Consider the following 16,196-nt stretch of genomic DNA (forward strand, 5'->3'; position numbering starts at 1 on the left):
CATACTGCTGGAGCCTAGCTTGTAGGATTTTGAGCATAACTTTGCTAGCATGTGAAATGAATGCAATGGTGCGGTAGTTTGAACATTCTTTGGCATTGCCCTTCTTTGGAATCAGAATGTAAACTGACCTTTTCCAGTCCTGCGGCCACTGTTGAGTTTTCCAAATTTGCTGGCATATTGGGTGTAGCACTTTTATTGCATCGTCTTTTAAGATTTTGAGTAGCTCTGCTGGAATACTTTCACCTCCACTAGCTTTGTTGTTGCTCAGACGTCCTAAGGCCCATTTGACTTCACATTCCAGGATTTCTGGCTGGAGGTCAGTGACCACCTCATCGTGGTTATCAGGGATGTTAAGCTCTTTCTTGTCTAGTTCCTCTGTGTAATCTTGCCATCTCTTCTTAATCTTTTCTGCCTCTGTTAGGTCCCTGCCATTTTGGTCCTTTATCATGCCCATCTTTGCTTGAAATGTTCCCTTCATATCTCCAATTTTCTTGAAGAGATCTCTGGTCCTCCCTATTCTATTGTTTTCTTCTATTTCTTTGCATTGTTCATTTAAGAAGGCATTCTTATCTCTTCTAGCTATTCTCTGGAATTCTGCATTCAATTGAGTGTATCGTTCTCTTTCGCTTCCCTTCTTTTCTCAGCTATTTGTAAAGCTTCCTCAGACAGCCCAGAAAAGATGAGCCCCCTTTAAATCTTTGTTCCTTGAATTCCAAATCTCTACAAATGATAACTCCATATCTTGGGCTTCCAAGTTTCATAAAAGTCAGTTAAAACAAGCCAGCCAAATACCAGTTTTTGCACTGATTTTCTAGACGCACAGTTTGTTATAATCCTGCAAGGAGTCCCAACCTTGGCATAATTTCTAGCCCTGTGCCTGGGCCTGCAAATTGTTGGGAAAGGGATTGGTAGAGTGTAACAGAGGTATGTAAAAATTTTACCACTAACTTACTCAGCTGTTAATGTGGTCTGTTAAGACTCAGAAATATTCTTTAGGATATGTAAAATGGATAAACCAGTTACAATAAAACCTTTTTGTGATTGTAACTAGACTGAATTACTTTTAATCCTAAAGTGCCTTACTGGATGCTATCAGATCACATGGCAAATAACCTTGTACCTGAATAAGCTAGTGGTAAAAAATCTGCGTATCTCTACTCTTGTACATACCTTTGCCTACACTGACAACCCCACACAAGACAAAAAAGTTCCACAGGATGAGATTCTGAGGATACAATAGTGGCAGAGAAAGACTATTTCTTTGCCATCATCGTTGCCACTGGGTGGGTGCACATGACATGGCAAACCATTGTGTTGTCTGAATGCTGTTATGGCTTTTCATCATGGTACATTTGGTTTTTAGAAATTATAATAAGAAACAGTTGTTTTTATGATTTTCACGCTTTAGTATGATTTCTCTGGTTGTCTGAACCCAGCATTGTGTATTCCTCAGTCCTGGTTATCAGCTATCACAGAGTCATCTGGAAAGAACAGTTGCTGTTGTAGGAGCTTCTCCAGCCATCCAGCCTAGGATAGGATTTCAGCCATATGCCAGGAACAGGACGACTGAGAAAGAGTGTGGCAACTATGCTAGTGTCAGGCACATTCAGTCAAAAGACCATGCACCATAGAAACTATGCAGGTGTGCTTGTTATGACATGTGCACCCAGCCACCAAGTGGGTTCAATGGGTCCTTACTTGTGTTTGGCCATGCTAGCTGTGAATTTCCCTCCACTTGCATTCTAGCAGCGTCTCAAATCACTCCATTGCTCTAAGCTCACTGAAAAAGCATGGAGCTAACTGAACTCTGCAGTTTGCGACAGAACTCTTAAGAAAGACCATATCCATTGTCCAAGTCATCTCCCTATTCCACATAGTGACCCTTTCATGAAAGCATCAGTTATACCAACAGGAAACATCTCAAGAGACTCACAAAATCCCTGACTCCATCAGCTTCCAGCAGTGAATCACCTTAGTAGATTCCCCACTGTTGCCGAGGGGAATAGCCAACTCAACCCTAAGTCTTACCAGGAAATGGCAAATATTGTTCTAAAATCCAAATTTGAGAAAGATCTACTTCCCCTAGTTCATTGGCTGAAACCTCAGTAATGTATGGGGGTGGGGGGGATCAAAAAACACAGGAATTATCTTCTGGAGGGTGGGCCCATTGTAGTACAGGCTTTCCCCACCAGGTGAGTGTTCTAGGAACCCACCTGCATCAGGATACCAAGCAGGGTTGTTGTGACAGGCTGCATTCGGCTTCAGTGAGATTTTTTTGGAGACGCTTTTAACACATTTGCCTGTTTCGTGATGGCTGATTTACACAAACAATGTGCGGCAGTGAAATTTTGTTCAGCTGAGTGTTCAGCAGTTTTTGACTAAAACAGCACGATCCTTGGGCCCCACCCAATCTTGCTCGTGTGTCTTTTTTTAGTTCCCTGGATGAAAAAAGTCCTCAAAGGGCAATGTTTTGCCAATGTGGAAGAGGTGAAACAAAAAACGGCAGAAGCACTAAAAGGCAACAAAATCAACGAGTTCAAAACCTGTTTTGAGCAGTGGAAAAAGCGTCTTGATAGGTGTTTCACATCAAATGGAGAGTACTTTGAAAGTGACTGAACTTTGAACAAGTAAAAATAAATACATTATTTCTTAATAAATAAATTCCTGTTTTGTTGGGGTTCCCCCTTGTACATAGTTGGGTTCCTTCTAAGTTAAAATAATAGATAACTTATCTGCTATTATAGGATGACCTAGCATTTACTGACAGCCACAACTGATCCAGCAGTAAGTTGGCATATATACTCAAGTTATCAGGGTAGATAAGAATACTGGAAGAGGGGACAACACTTAATAGTACTGGTCTATAAATTTTGGGAAATTATCGACCTCCAAGATAAAATGTGCTAATTGTTACATATTTTGATTAGATGAATTAGAAAACAGGTGATAAAGGTGCTGGTTGGCTAAAGTTTTCAAAATATTTCACAATGAAGAGTGAGTATATTTGCCTACAAATACAGGTGAGTATATTTGCCTACAAGGGAGGGAGATGTCTGATGATCATGATGCCTTCTGACTTCTCGGAAAGTATGGTAGAACAATGAAAATGGTACCACACGGAAGTATATAAATTTATCTTCACTTTGAGACTAAAGATTATTACCTAACTGTAATTTATTGTTCTTTTATTGCAAGGTACATTTATCTTGGTCAGATCTATGCATCATACAATTATATCTGGTCGCTTGTGAAAGTGTCATTGCCTAACAATTCCAAGGAACAGTTGTGTGATCTTTTCCCTCAGAAGCCAAGACTCCTCAAAACTGTGTAAACAATGCAGATAAATTCTGCTACATTTGTGGCGAGGTGACATTTGCATGTAAAAGTGCAGTATGATGGCAGTGGTAAAGAAGGCACACCGCCTATATTCTGGGTGCAAAATAGGGGATCAGGACAAGAGTTGGGCCCCTCATTATTGTTGCATTCCATGTGCAACTTATCTGCATCATTGGCTAAACAAGAAGAAAAAGTTCATGCCTTGCACAGTCCCGGTGGTGTGGAGGGAACCCACCAATTTTAGTAGCGACTGCTATTTTCACATGGTTCCCCCAGTTGCAAAAGGTATCTCAAGAAAGAAGAAATGGACTGTAAAATATCCAAACATTCCATCTGCACTGCATCCTGTACCCCATGGTGAGGACTTGCCAATTCCAGATTCACCAGAATCCTATTCTCTAGACTCTGATGATGAGCAGGATAGAGCTGATCAGGGACCGTCGATGTCAGCCGACCCAAACTTTAGCCTACTTTATGCTCTTCCTGAACCACATCTAATTTCACAGAGTGAACTAAACTAAATGACCATTCTCATTGCTATATCATATTTTGCAGAAAAGTTATGGAGAATAATCGCACATCCCCCTCATAATTTTGAATTATTTTGATGCAATTTTGACCAGAAGCTGTATCTTGGAAACTGCAGCCAATTAATACTCCAGACTTAATTTTCCTTTATTAGTGACCCAATTCTGGTAAAATTTAGCTACTTTCATTTCCGAGTCTTTCTCCTTGTAGACCAGTGTAGTCTGTACCCTCTGTTTATACCTGGCTTGTCCAGTGTCCATCTTTTGCCTGTCCGTCTCTAAAATCTGGGTCCGAGGTCCATCTTCAGGAGCCCACTTTGAAGCAGTGGCATGCCATGTTAAAGGACAGGATAAAATACTTAAAAGAAATAAATAAAGCTGGAATAAAGATGCCTTTTCAGTGGAATCAAGTCCTGCTGACATCAATTCATTCTTCTCGGTTTTCTGAGTTGCAATTCTCACAGCAGCTGGGGGGGAATGGATTTTGCCCGCAAAAGCTTACTTTTCCCTGCTGTAATGCAAAATATTTAGGGGTACCTTGGCCTTGCTTTAGATTTCATGAGTGATTTACAAAAGACCTGCTCCTTGTGGAGATCAAAGCTTCCAGAACTGATTTGTTGATATGGACCAACAGAGCTGTCTGTATTTCTGCCTCTCCTTGGGCTATGGGGACTGAACTCAGAATTTACACTTACTGTTGTGTTCTCCTCTTGTCCCTCCTTGTAAGAGATGATGATGGGTATATGATGATAAAACTCTAATATCTTTGTTATTGCACTACAGAAGGCCAAGGTATCAAATAAGACAGATATGAAACTGCAAAATGCTGCAATTTTAAAGTATGGAGCATTAAAATCTTAAAATGTACCTGTGAAATATTCACTCATTTCTGAGTGCTTATTTACCAGCCTTGAGAAGCTTTTTAAACATTAGTCATTTTGCTATTAGAGCACTTCGAACTCCTCCAGTATCTTGTCTTCTTTCCAAAAAAGTATCTGTGTAGCAAGGAAAGCATCTTGGAAATGGGCCATGACTGGGGGACAGGCAGTGGGGGAGAATTCATCCATTAACAAATAACTATTGATATGGTTGCTTTACGGTCAGACAAAAGGTATTTCTAAAGTCTCAAGCTTCAGAGAATATTCCTATATTAGCTCTTCTTTTAGGGAACTCCACCACGTGAGTCACAAAAACCAGGAAATATTGCAGGTTCTTCAACTTATGGCAACCCTATGAATGTGAGCCCTCCAAAATGTCCTGTTCTTGACAGCATGATCATTTATGAATATGCATTGGACTTGGATGGCTTCATGAATGAAATTTGCACTCCATTACTAGCTTTGATATTCATAGGAGAGCCAATCAACATTCTGCTTAACAATTACTGGCTCTTATTTTGTCCCTAGAAGGGTTACATTTTAGACAGACATCATCACTGTACTTTATGAGCATGCCTGATCAAATTCTTGCGTATGTACTCCTTGAGAGAAATATGTATGCTTAATTAAAAAATAAGACATGGCAATACTTAACAGTCGTAACATCGCTAGATTCGAGGTTTGGGACTGCAGCATTTTCAACCTCACAATCTCTTTTATTTGAAAAGCTTATTGAGGCTGGTCATTTACACTGATCTATGTCTATAAATAAATATAAATTGATAGATCTATTAGCTTTAATGGAAGAATGGAATAGAGAATAGGGATTTCCTGTTTGATCCAAGCAGTGGAATGCTGCTTTAGACTTGAAACCTAAAGTTTCAATAGATCTCAGATCATCTCTTATTTCAACAAGAACTTGTGTCCTGAATTTATTAGAAATCATAGCATCTCACTAGTAAGGGTTTGTCTAGGTCAACCAACTGTTGGAGCAGTAATACTGCGAATGCTTCTTTAAATCATATGTTTTGGCAATGTCCAGTAGTTGCTTCCTTTAGGATGGAAATTATAGTACAATTAAACTTTGAATTGGAGCACTCTTTGATATTTTCTGATGTACACATGCTTTTAAATTATTTACCTGCATCTTGGTAGTTAGAATGCAGTCAGCATAAATGGATTTTCTATGTCCTTTTGACAGCTAAAAGACTGATATTACAACACTGGAAAGTTAAAAGCTCTCTTATAATGCAATGGATTGAAGATTTAATGACACTTGCAATATTTGAGTGGATGACTTAACAGATGCCACTCATGAAAGGGCATATAGGTGGATATTCAGCCTGCTTTTGTTGACGCTAATGTATAATTGACACATTTGGATTTATGCTGTAAATTGCATATTTATATATCAGTATTTGTCAATCTCATTCTTTTCGTTCCTTTGTGAGTGTGTGTGTATTTCAATTTTTTGTTGAATTCACAATAAAAATTACTGAACAATCAGTAAGGGGCACAGTATACATGAATAATATTGGCTAATTATATCCAAGTGAAAATGTACAGAATAGCAAGACAGAGTGTTAGACGTTTGACAACCTTTTTGTGTTTGATGGAATAAATTATATATTAATATACATGACCATCTTGGCAATTCTGCTATCAGTTCAATAGTCTGCCCCTTTCTCTTTCTGCTACAGAAGCACTGTAATAAATAAATGAAAAACATCTCTATTAATAGGCACTTTGTGGGCTGAAGCCACAGTAGCAGGTGTTGTCCTCTAAATGAACCCAGCTATACTGAATAACATCCTCTGGTGTAAAGGGATACTGTGAGCAGAGCCGAGAAGTTCAATGGCCAAAATGACCTCGTCAGTCCCAAGTTTGCCTCCATTGCAGTAAGTGCTGTGGCCATTCGCAGAGAATTAGTGGCAGCTTGCTTTTTGACCTGAAATGTCACTCCAACCAGGTTACAAACACTAATCAAATTTGATTAAAACAGTAATAAAACAAATATATGAAACATAATACATAATCAGTGTGGTGTAGCAGTTAAGAGTCCTGGACTGGGCCTCAGGAGATCCAGGTTCTAGTCCCACTTGACTGTGAAACGCATTTGGTGACTTTGGACTTGTCATGGACTCTTAGCCTAACCTATCATAGTGGATTATTGTTGTGATAAAAAGGAGAGGATGATATCCTTGTAAACCACTCTGGGCTTTTTGCAAGAAGAAGGAAGTGCATGAATGTAATATAATAAGAAGAAAATATAGTAATATTTTCTGCAGGCAGAAAGAGAGCAGAGAGGGAGCAAACATATTCTCCTTTGGCAGGGAGTTCCACCGCTAGGGAATGGCCACCTCTTTCATGTCACCAGCAAATGTGCCTGTGATGGTGCCTGTCTCAAAAGAAGGGCCTTTCTGGCAGATCTTAAGAACTGGGCTGGCTTATACAGGAGAAATCCCTTCTTTCCCCCTTGCATTGCTCAGTGTGATAGTGCTCACTTCGCAGCTGACTATGGACAATTTCTTTAAAACATTCAATGAGAAGAGTACCTTAGGTGCTTTGTTTGACTGACATGGGGAATACATTCATTTCCTGCAACATCCACCTTCTAATTCTAACATTTCCCTCCACATGTTCCTGGAATGCTTGTTCAGCCATTAATAATTTGGCTACTAGATGGAGTGATTTCTTCCGTTCATACAGAACCAAAGGCTAAAGAAGTTTCTGGGGTTGTCTTATTTTTCTTTTGCAAAAGAACTGCTGGGCTATTTTCAAAAGTTGGTTGCAAAGATGTAGAATTAATAAACTATCTGTTCACATTGGGTGCTCGTGTACTTATCTCTTCTTCCAGAAATGTATCACAGAAGCAGGTAGGGAAGCACAATTCATCACTGAACAAATTTGCTTAAGCCCTTCAGTCAAAATCAGCACTTGGACTGGGACTCAGAAACAAACTGGCAGCAAGTAGAAAGTTTTATGTACTAGTGAGATGTGATGACTTGAGCTTCATAAGTCTCAGCTAATTTCCTGGTTAGAGTACTCTAAATGAATGGCACTTTCCAAGCAGTTTCCATCCTTCATAGTTCGCGCCATGAACAATGCTTTGAAGTAAATAAAAGATAAATCCTGGCAGGGAGGGGCTGCAGCTTGTGGATCACCAAAGGTATGGATATTCTCCTCCCAGAGGGACCTGTCTCATATATTTCTGCAGTTCAAAATGAGGAAACAAAGAAGAAAGGATGGCTTGATGCTAGGTGGAGCTGCAGAGGTACTAGGCTATGGATCCTCTCATTGGATGAATGGATGGATATGGAGCTTAGTGTGTTTATCAGGACTTGCTCCACAAGAGCAGATGCTGCAGGGGGAAAAGCCTGGCTCCATCCCAAGTAGCAAGGGTAAGAGTAACATGGGGGGGGCATATGCCCTCTTTTACAGAGGATATTCCTCTGTTTGAAGAACAGCTAGAGAACTGTATGTTTTGAACCCATCCTCAATTTAAGAGTTGATAAAGAACCATCAGAAGGAAGAGGTGGGCTGGTAGCCACACCGGTCACCTCCTTTCAGTCTTCACACTAAGGTGAGACATACTCTGTTTCTCTTCAAATGACAACAACCATTGCTAACTTTTCATTAGTAAACTGCATAGACAAATTTCATCACTTTTTGGTGATGCATATCCTCATTTTTATGATTCGTTAAGTGGCCACCCTAGAGAGAGGAGATGTAGTCAAAGTCTGGCTGAGGGTCAGAATCTAGTGGAGGGAGATAAATAGTCAAAGCAGGGAAGGACATGAAGAAAAAATGTTCAGACTAACAACATAGCCTGGTCTCAAAGGCCTTGTAGGTCCTGGTATGTGCTAATTGACTTGTGGAATCAGTTGACAGTAAGAAAGTTTGGAGAGGGAAAGCTGGTTCCTTTTAGGCTGGGACTGTGGCCTTGGATTGAAGCTTAGGCATGGTCAGGCACTGCCAAGGGGCCCACTGCAAAGACAGTTTCCTTCCTCTCCACCCTTCCAACCTGCTTGATCACTTGCATCTCACTCTGGCCCAGGCAACCCTGGTGATGAGGGGCAGGAGCACAGATGGCACTGCCTGTTAAAGAAGTGTGGTGGAAGAAAAGGGGAGCAATAGCAGTGCTAGCAACAGCTGTGTGCCAGTGTGGTGTGGTGGTTAGGCTGCTGGCCTGGAGACACGGGCTCTAGTCCCCCCGTGGCCATGAAACTCACTGGGGCATTTTGAACTAGTCATTCACTCTCAGCCCACCCCACCTCACAGTGTTGTTGTTCTGAGGATAATATGGAGGGGAGGAGGACTGTGTTTGTGGCCCTGGTTTCCTGGCAAGAGGAAAAAAAGACAGGATAGAAATTCAATATGGCGGTAACAGCTGACACTATCAGAGGGGGGCCACTGAAGGCTGTCAGAAGTTCTAAAGCTGGAGCTGAGCATCTGGGTGCTGATGGTGCAGGAGTTCAGGCTGGCCATGTGGTACTGCAAGAGTAGGGGAAGTATTTATTTATTTATTTATTTATTAGAACATTTCTATGCCGCCCCTTGCCGAAGCCTCAGGGCGGCTTACAACACAATAAAATACAATAAAATAAAATACAAAAATAATATAAAATTAAAATTAACAATATAAAATAAATAAAAAATATAATAAGTAACTGGATATGGGAGGGGAATGCTTCATTGAAGCATCTGGTGAGCCTTCTTTCTGGTCACAACTCATTGCTCATATACATTTTGTTCTTGAAAAATCTACAATAGCATAAACTTTTAAATTACATCCCTATGAACTGGGTATTAAGAGATAGTAAAAGTAAATGCAGAGAGTTAGTTTACTTATACTTTCAGACTGAAGGATAAACACCACCTGCTTCCTCTTATTCTAAAGCAGTCTTCCCCAACCTTGTACCTTCCGGACAGGTTTGGATTACAACTCCCAGAATTCCCAGTCAATGGCCCTGCTAGATGGGAATTCTGGGAGTTGTGGTCCAAATGCCTTTGAAGGCCACCAGGTTGGGGGAGGCTGGTCTAAAAATCTTACCACTCTTGCTACATACGAGCTTATCTTGTCCAGCCACCAACCTCATTTGAAACAGAACTGTTGCATCCTTTTCCCATCTTTCTCTTTTTTCAAAATTAAATATCATTATTGTTTGTGAATATATTTCTGATATGTCCTGCCTTTTGCAAATTAAAAAAGGTGAGACAACTGAGCTGGAGTATAGCAGGAAGATCCAGAGAAGGGTAAAGGCACCATTTTCGTATTTTGTCTAGCAATATGATAAGTCTGAAGATACACTTCGCTTGAATTCTCAGGATACTAGAGCTGACTCAAAAGAGTTGTTTGTGCTGCATTTATACTGGTTAAAGAAATCAGTTTGCAGCTCTTGCAATCCTTCATGGAAACAAATCATTGTTCTCTCTTCCACCCCCAGCTACTCAATGGCATCTTAACCTCTTAAATCTTCATAAAACATGCTTTTGATTGCTGTATTTTCTATCTCTGGAATGGAGAGAAGTGAGCACAATGGAGTTCTGTTCATTCTTCTGTCCTTTTAAAGCTTTGTGAGAAATTACTTAAAACCAGAAAAATAGGAGCCCTTTCTCAACTAAATTATACTTGTATGCCTTAATAGTTAAGTGCCTTAATGGGTTGCTTTTACAGATATATGGAAGAATTGCATGAAGCCAGTAATTTATTATCAAAACAATCTCTTCCATTTTTAGGGTAGGCATGCTACATGGTAAGCTGCAAATATGGTATGTTATTTTGTATTCTGTTCAGCAGAAGAAAATATGTGAGCCCTTAAATATCTAATCCTGTTCTTTGTGTTGGTTTTTAGAGATGAGTTGGGTTTAATTGCCCTTCCTGAATTCAAAAAGGAGACTCAGTGGGAGGGGAAAATAGCAAAAAATAAAGCCAAATACACCCAGGTATAACCTTGTGAAAAGAATCTTTTTATTACTGGAAATAAAAAATGAGTCAATCAGCGAAGATCATAAAACATTTGGGGACAGCTTCTCTTTAAAGATAATTTGGCAAAACTTGGGTCTCTTCAAGACCTTAACTGAAGGATCTGAGACATGTACTTATATACCTTCCTCTTATTCAATCTTCAAAACATCTATATGGTGCAAATTAGAATGAAAGAGACTGAAGGAAACCCAAACCCAGTGCAGATCTAAAATATTCAACGCCTTAACCATAGGCAAGAGATTTGGAGTGGGTCATAGCTCTTCTGGATGCTTGCCTCTCTGCTTCTTTTGGTGGAAGGGTGTCATTGCACACATGCCTTCTTGTAGGATCCTGTGGGCAGATGGTTGGTCATGATGGGAACAGAACACTGGAACAGAACGACCCTTGGCCTGATCCACCACAGCTCTTATGTCCTTATGATCATAGAGCCACAGGCAAAAGTGGGTGAGACTGAAAAAACTCCTCCAAATTCTATTGTTATGAACTTATGATAGAAGGCATGTCTACCCAAAATTAAGAAGGAAATAATCACTCAGCAGCATGCTTAAATTGCTGGCCTAGTTGAAGAAACAACAGCATCATGCCTGTTCACATCTCACAAGAGCATGTGGCATGTCTACTCAGAAATAATCAGGAAAAGTCTCTGGAGGACAAGGTTCAGAAAGAAACGGGGCCGAAGCACTAACCATCTTTAGAGTCTTGCAGTTTCTAAAGGGCACATTCAGGCATCAAATCCTACCTTCATCTATCCCTCCTCATCTGTTTGATTATTATCTAGTTTCTGTGCTTTGTATAAGACAGCAACCCCACTGGAATTTTTCACTCATTTTATGCACACAAGCATAATTTAATTGAATTTCGCTACACCTACATTTCCTCGAGGAAGAAATTGTTAAGTGCCAGGACAAGTCATTCAAGGAAATTGAGAGTTTAAAAACTCTCAATAACTAGCTATACCATGAGATAAGGGAGGGGTTGGGTAGGAAATAATGCTACCTATAAGAACTCCCTTTCCTTGCCGGAATAAGAACACCCAGCCTCCATGATTCTGTAGCAGAGAAATCTGATGAACCAGATCCATGGACTACAAGTATCTCATGCAAAACGAAGGCATTCAATGAGCCACTTGCCACATTTTCTGCCCCCACACTGTGTGGGAGAAAGTGCCTGCCATTCACAGGTAATTGTCACCAATTTTCTGTGTTCTTTTACGGGAGCTTTTAAATGACATCTTCCATTATTTATAGGTTCGTCACTTCAATAAATGGCTTTAAGAGCTTGGCATTCCCTTCAGTCCAAAAAGTAATGAATTGAATTTCTTTGTTGCATACCCTATTTTCATTGAAATGTGCGCTATGAATTCCAGGTTCTTGGGTCTGAATAGAAAAATAACTAAAATTCCTGTTTTAAGATCTAAGAACCTTATTTCTTTTTGGAAGTAAAATGGGCTATATTCTCCTGGATTTGCTAGTGTTACACTTGGGATTTGTCTGTGTTGGTTTGTATGAGAAGCTCAGCATCTTTTGCTAGAGTCTAACATGAGTCTAACATGACCATCAGGTATACTACTGCGGGCAAGAATCCCTCAGAAGAAATGGAGTAGCCTTCATAGTCAATAAAAGAGTAGGAAAAGCAGTACTGGAATACAATCTCCAAAATGACAGAATGATCTCAGTTCGAATCCAAGGCAAACCATTCAACATCTCAGTAGTCCAAGTCTATGCCCCAACCACTGGTGCTGAAGAGGCTGAAGTTGACCCGTTCTATGAAGGCCTACAACACCTTCTAGAATTAACACCCAAAAATGATGTCCTTATCATCATGGGGGATCGGAATGCTAAAGTAGGAAGCCAAAAGATAACCGGAATAACAGGCAAGTTTGGCCTTGGAGTACAAAATGAAGCAGGGCACAGGCTGGTAGAATTTTATCAAGAGAATACGATGGTCATAGCAAACACACTTTTCCAACAACCCAAGAGACGACTCTACACATGGACATCACCAGACAGTTAACACAGAAATTAGATTGACTATGTGCTCTGCAGCCAAAGATGGAGAAGCTCTATACAGTCAGTAAAAACAAGACCAGGAGCTGACTATGGCTCAGATCATGAGCTTCTGGTTGCAAAATTTAGGCTTAAATTGAAGAAAGTAGGGAAAAGCACTAGGCCACTCAGGTACGACATAAATCATATCACTGATGAATATACAGTAGAGGTTACAAATAGATTTAAGGAATTAGATCTGATAGACAGAGTGCCTGAAGAACTGTGGACGGAGGTTTGCAACATCGTACAAGAAGTAGCAACTAAAACCATCCCAAAGAAAAAGAAATGCAAGAAAGCAAAATGGCTGTCTGAGGAAGCTTTACAAATAGCTGAGGAAAGAGGGGAAGCGAAAGGCAAGGGAGAAAGAGAAAGACACACCCAATTAAATGCAGAATTCCAGAGAATAGCTAGATGAGATAAGAAGATTGCTTTCTTAAATGAACAGTGCTAAGAAATGGAAGAAAACAATAGACTAGGGAGGACCAGAGAGCTCTTCAAGAAAATTGGAGATATGAAGGGAACATTTCGTGCAAAGATGGGCATGATAAAGGACCAAAATGGCAGGGACCTAACAGAGGCAGAAGAGATTAAGAAGAGGTGGCAAGATTACACAGAAGAACTATACAAGAAAGAGCTTAATGTCCCTGATAACCACGATGGGGTGGTCACTGACCTCCAGCCAGAAATCCTGGAATGTGAAGTCAAATGGGCCTTAGGAAGTCTGAGCAACAACAAAGCTAGTGGAGGTGAAAGTATTCCAGCAGAGCTACTCAAAATCTTAAAAGAAGATGCAATAAAAGTGCTACACCCAATATGCCAGCAAATTTGGAAAACTCAACAGTGGCCGCAGGACTGGAAAAGGTCAGTTTACATTCCGATCCCAAAAAAGGGCAATGCCAAAGAATGTTCAAACTACCGCACCATTGCACTCATTTCACATGCTAGCAAAGTTATGCTCAGAATCCTACAAGCTAGGCTCCAGCAGTATGTGCACCAAGAACTACCAGAAGTACAGGCAGGATTTCGAAGAGGGAGAGGAACTAGAGATCAAATTGCCAGATACTGAAGATGAAACTCAAACACTATGGCCACCTAATGAGAAGGAAGGGCTCACTGGAGAAGAGCCTGATGCTGGGAACAATTGATGGGAAAAGAAGACAGGGACAGCAGAGAATGAGGTGGCTAGAAGGAGTCATTGAAGCAATTGGTGTGAGCTTAAGTGGACTCCGGGGGATGGTGGAGGACAGGAAGGTCTGGAGGAATGTTGTCGATGAGGTTGCAATGGGTCAGACACGACTTTGCGACTAACAACAACAACATCAGTTTGGCCTAAGTGTATCTATTCCTCTTCTGTTTCTACTAATACACAGAGTTTAAATAATACCTTTATTTCATGAAGGAACAAATGTAGACTGCACCTTAAATGCCATCACTTTGCAATTACATAGCAAGATAGTGAAACATAAATCTTACACGCTTGTAGTTCTTAATAAGAGAACAAAGACTTATGCCCTCTATATTCCATTGAAGGAGGATAGTGCCCCAGTCTGAAATGCCTGCAAGGCTATACCTGTTTACATTGCATCTTTAGTGTTAGAATTGAAATTCCAAGCAGTGACGATACAGGAGGCAAAGTGCCAAGCATTAATAGTTTAATACGTTCTTGCAAGAGCGGGCGCCCACCACACAGGTAGCGTGCTGTTTCCACAAAAACATTGTCTTTTATTCCCTTTTCCTGGCTCTCAGACCCTGCCTCTTTTCTCCCACTGGCTGGGTTACTAAGAGGTCACAATCTTCTCTGTCCACCTGCCTCATACTACTGCTTGTTGATATGTTCCCCCTCCTGTTCATACATCCCATGTTTCAGTTATTATTCATGAACCTATTAAGTGTGCACACTACTTCCTAAGAGTTCAGTAGGTCGTCTTGGCCTTGTAGCAGTCCTGCTTGATGACCAGTTATCTCCCAAAACTTGTAGGAGGATGAGATAGAAGAACAGCCCTTCCTCCAAGTTCATTACGGCCAGTTGTAAGAGGCAATCAATTTCCTACTCCCTTCCGCAAAAGGTGACGGTTTTGCCATTGCCCCCAACCTCACCTCTCTTGTGTTCTTCAGGACTTTTTATTATATTATTATTATTATTATTATTATTATTATTATTATTATTATTATTATTATAACGTTTCTATGCCGCCCCTTGCCGAAGCCTCGGGGCGGCTTACAACACAATAAGATACATTGAAATACAATAGAACATAATAAATTACCAATAAATACAAAAATACAAAAAATACACTGAGATACAATAATATAAAATTAAAATTAACAGTATAAAATAAGTAAATAAAGAATATAGGAGGAGGAAAGAGAAGGAAGAAGAAGTTGCCCTGGCCAGATCATATATTTTAACAATTAAAATGATGTTTAAATAAAAAGGTCTTTACCTGGCGCCGAAAAACCAGTAACGACGGTGCCAGGCGGACCTCTTTGGGGAGTGAATTCCATAGGTTGGGTGCCACCGCAGAGAAAGCCCTCCTCCGAGTACTTACTCTCCTAATTTCTTTCATGGAGGGTTCCCGGAGAAGGGACTCTCCCGCAGATTTCAAGGGGCGGTCGGGCATATACGGACGTAAGCACTCGTTCAGGTAGCCAGGACCCAAGCCATTTAGGGCTTTATAGGTCATAACCAACACCTTGAATTGGGCCCGGGCTTCAATGGGAAGCCAGTGAAGCTGATGGAGGACTGGAGTCATGTGAGCATAACGCCCCGTCCCCGTCAGCAACCTGGCAGCTCTATTTTGCACCAATTGAAGTGTTCGGACCGTCTTCAGGGGAAGCCCCACGTAAAGCGCGTTACAGAAGTCTAGGTGGGAAGTCACCAGCACGTGTGTCACCGTCGCCAAGCAGTCATACTCCAGGTAGGGGCGCAGCTGATTAATCAGCCGAAGCTGAAGGAAGGCGCTCCTCGCCACCGCTGTCACCTGAGCTTCCAAAGAAAGCTCCGGGTCGAGGAGTACTCCCAAGCTGTGGACCTTGTCCCTAAGAGGGAGTGTTGCACCATTCAGGACCAGGTCAAATCCACCCTCTCCGACGCCCAATCCGCCAACCAACAGGACTTCCGTCTTGTCTGGATTGAGTTTCAGTTTGTTGGCCCTCATCCATTCCATTACCTCGCCCAAGCACCGGTTCAGCACAGCCACTGCCTCACCTGGATTAGTGGAAAACGAGAGGTGGAGCTGGGTATCATCAGCGTATTGATGATTCCGCAGCCCACACCTCCTGATGACCTCTCCCAGCGGTTTCATATAGATGTTAAATAGCAGAGGGGATAGAATGGAGCCCTGTGGTACTCCATGGCATAGCTGCCATGGCGCAGAGACATAGTCCCCCAGCACTACCTTCTGGAATCGACCGTTGA

Source organism: Varanus komodoensis, unplaced genomic scaffold (genome assembly GCF_004798865.1).
Source record: "Varanus komodoensis strain SLA01 unplaced genomic scaffold, ASM479886v1 scaffold4, whole genome shotgun sequence".
NCBI classification, from domain to species: Eukaryota; Metazoa; Chordata; class Lepidosauria; order Squamata; family Varanidae; genus Varanus; species Varanus komodoensis.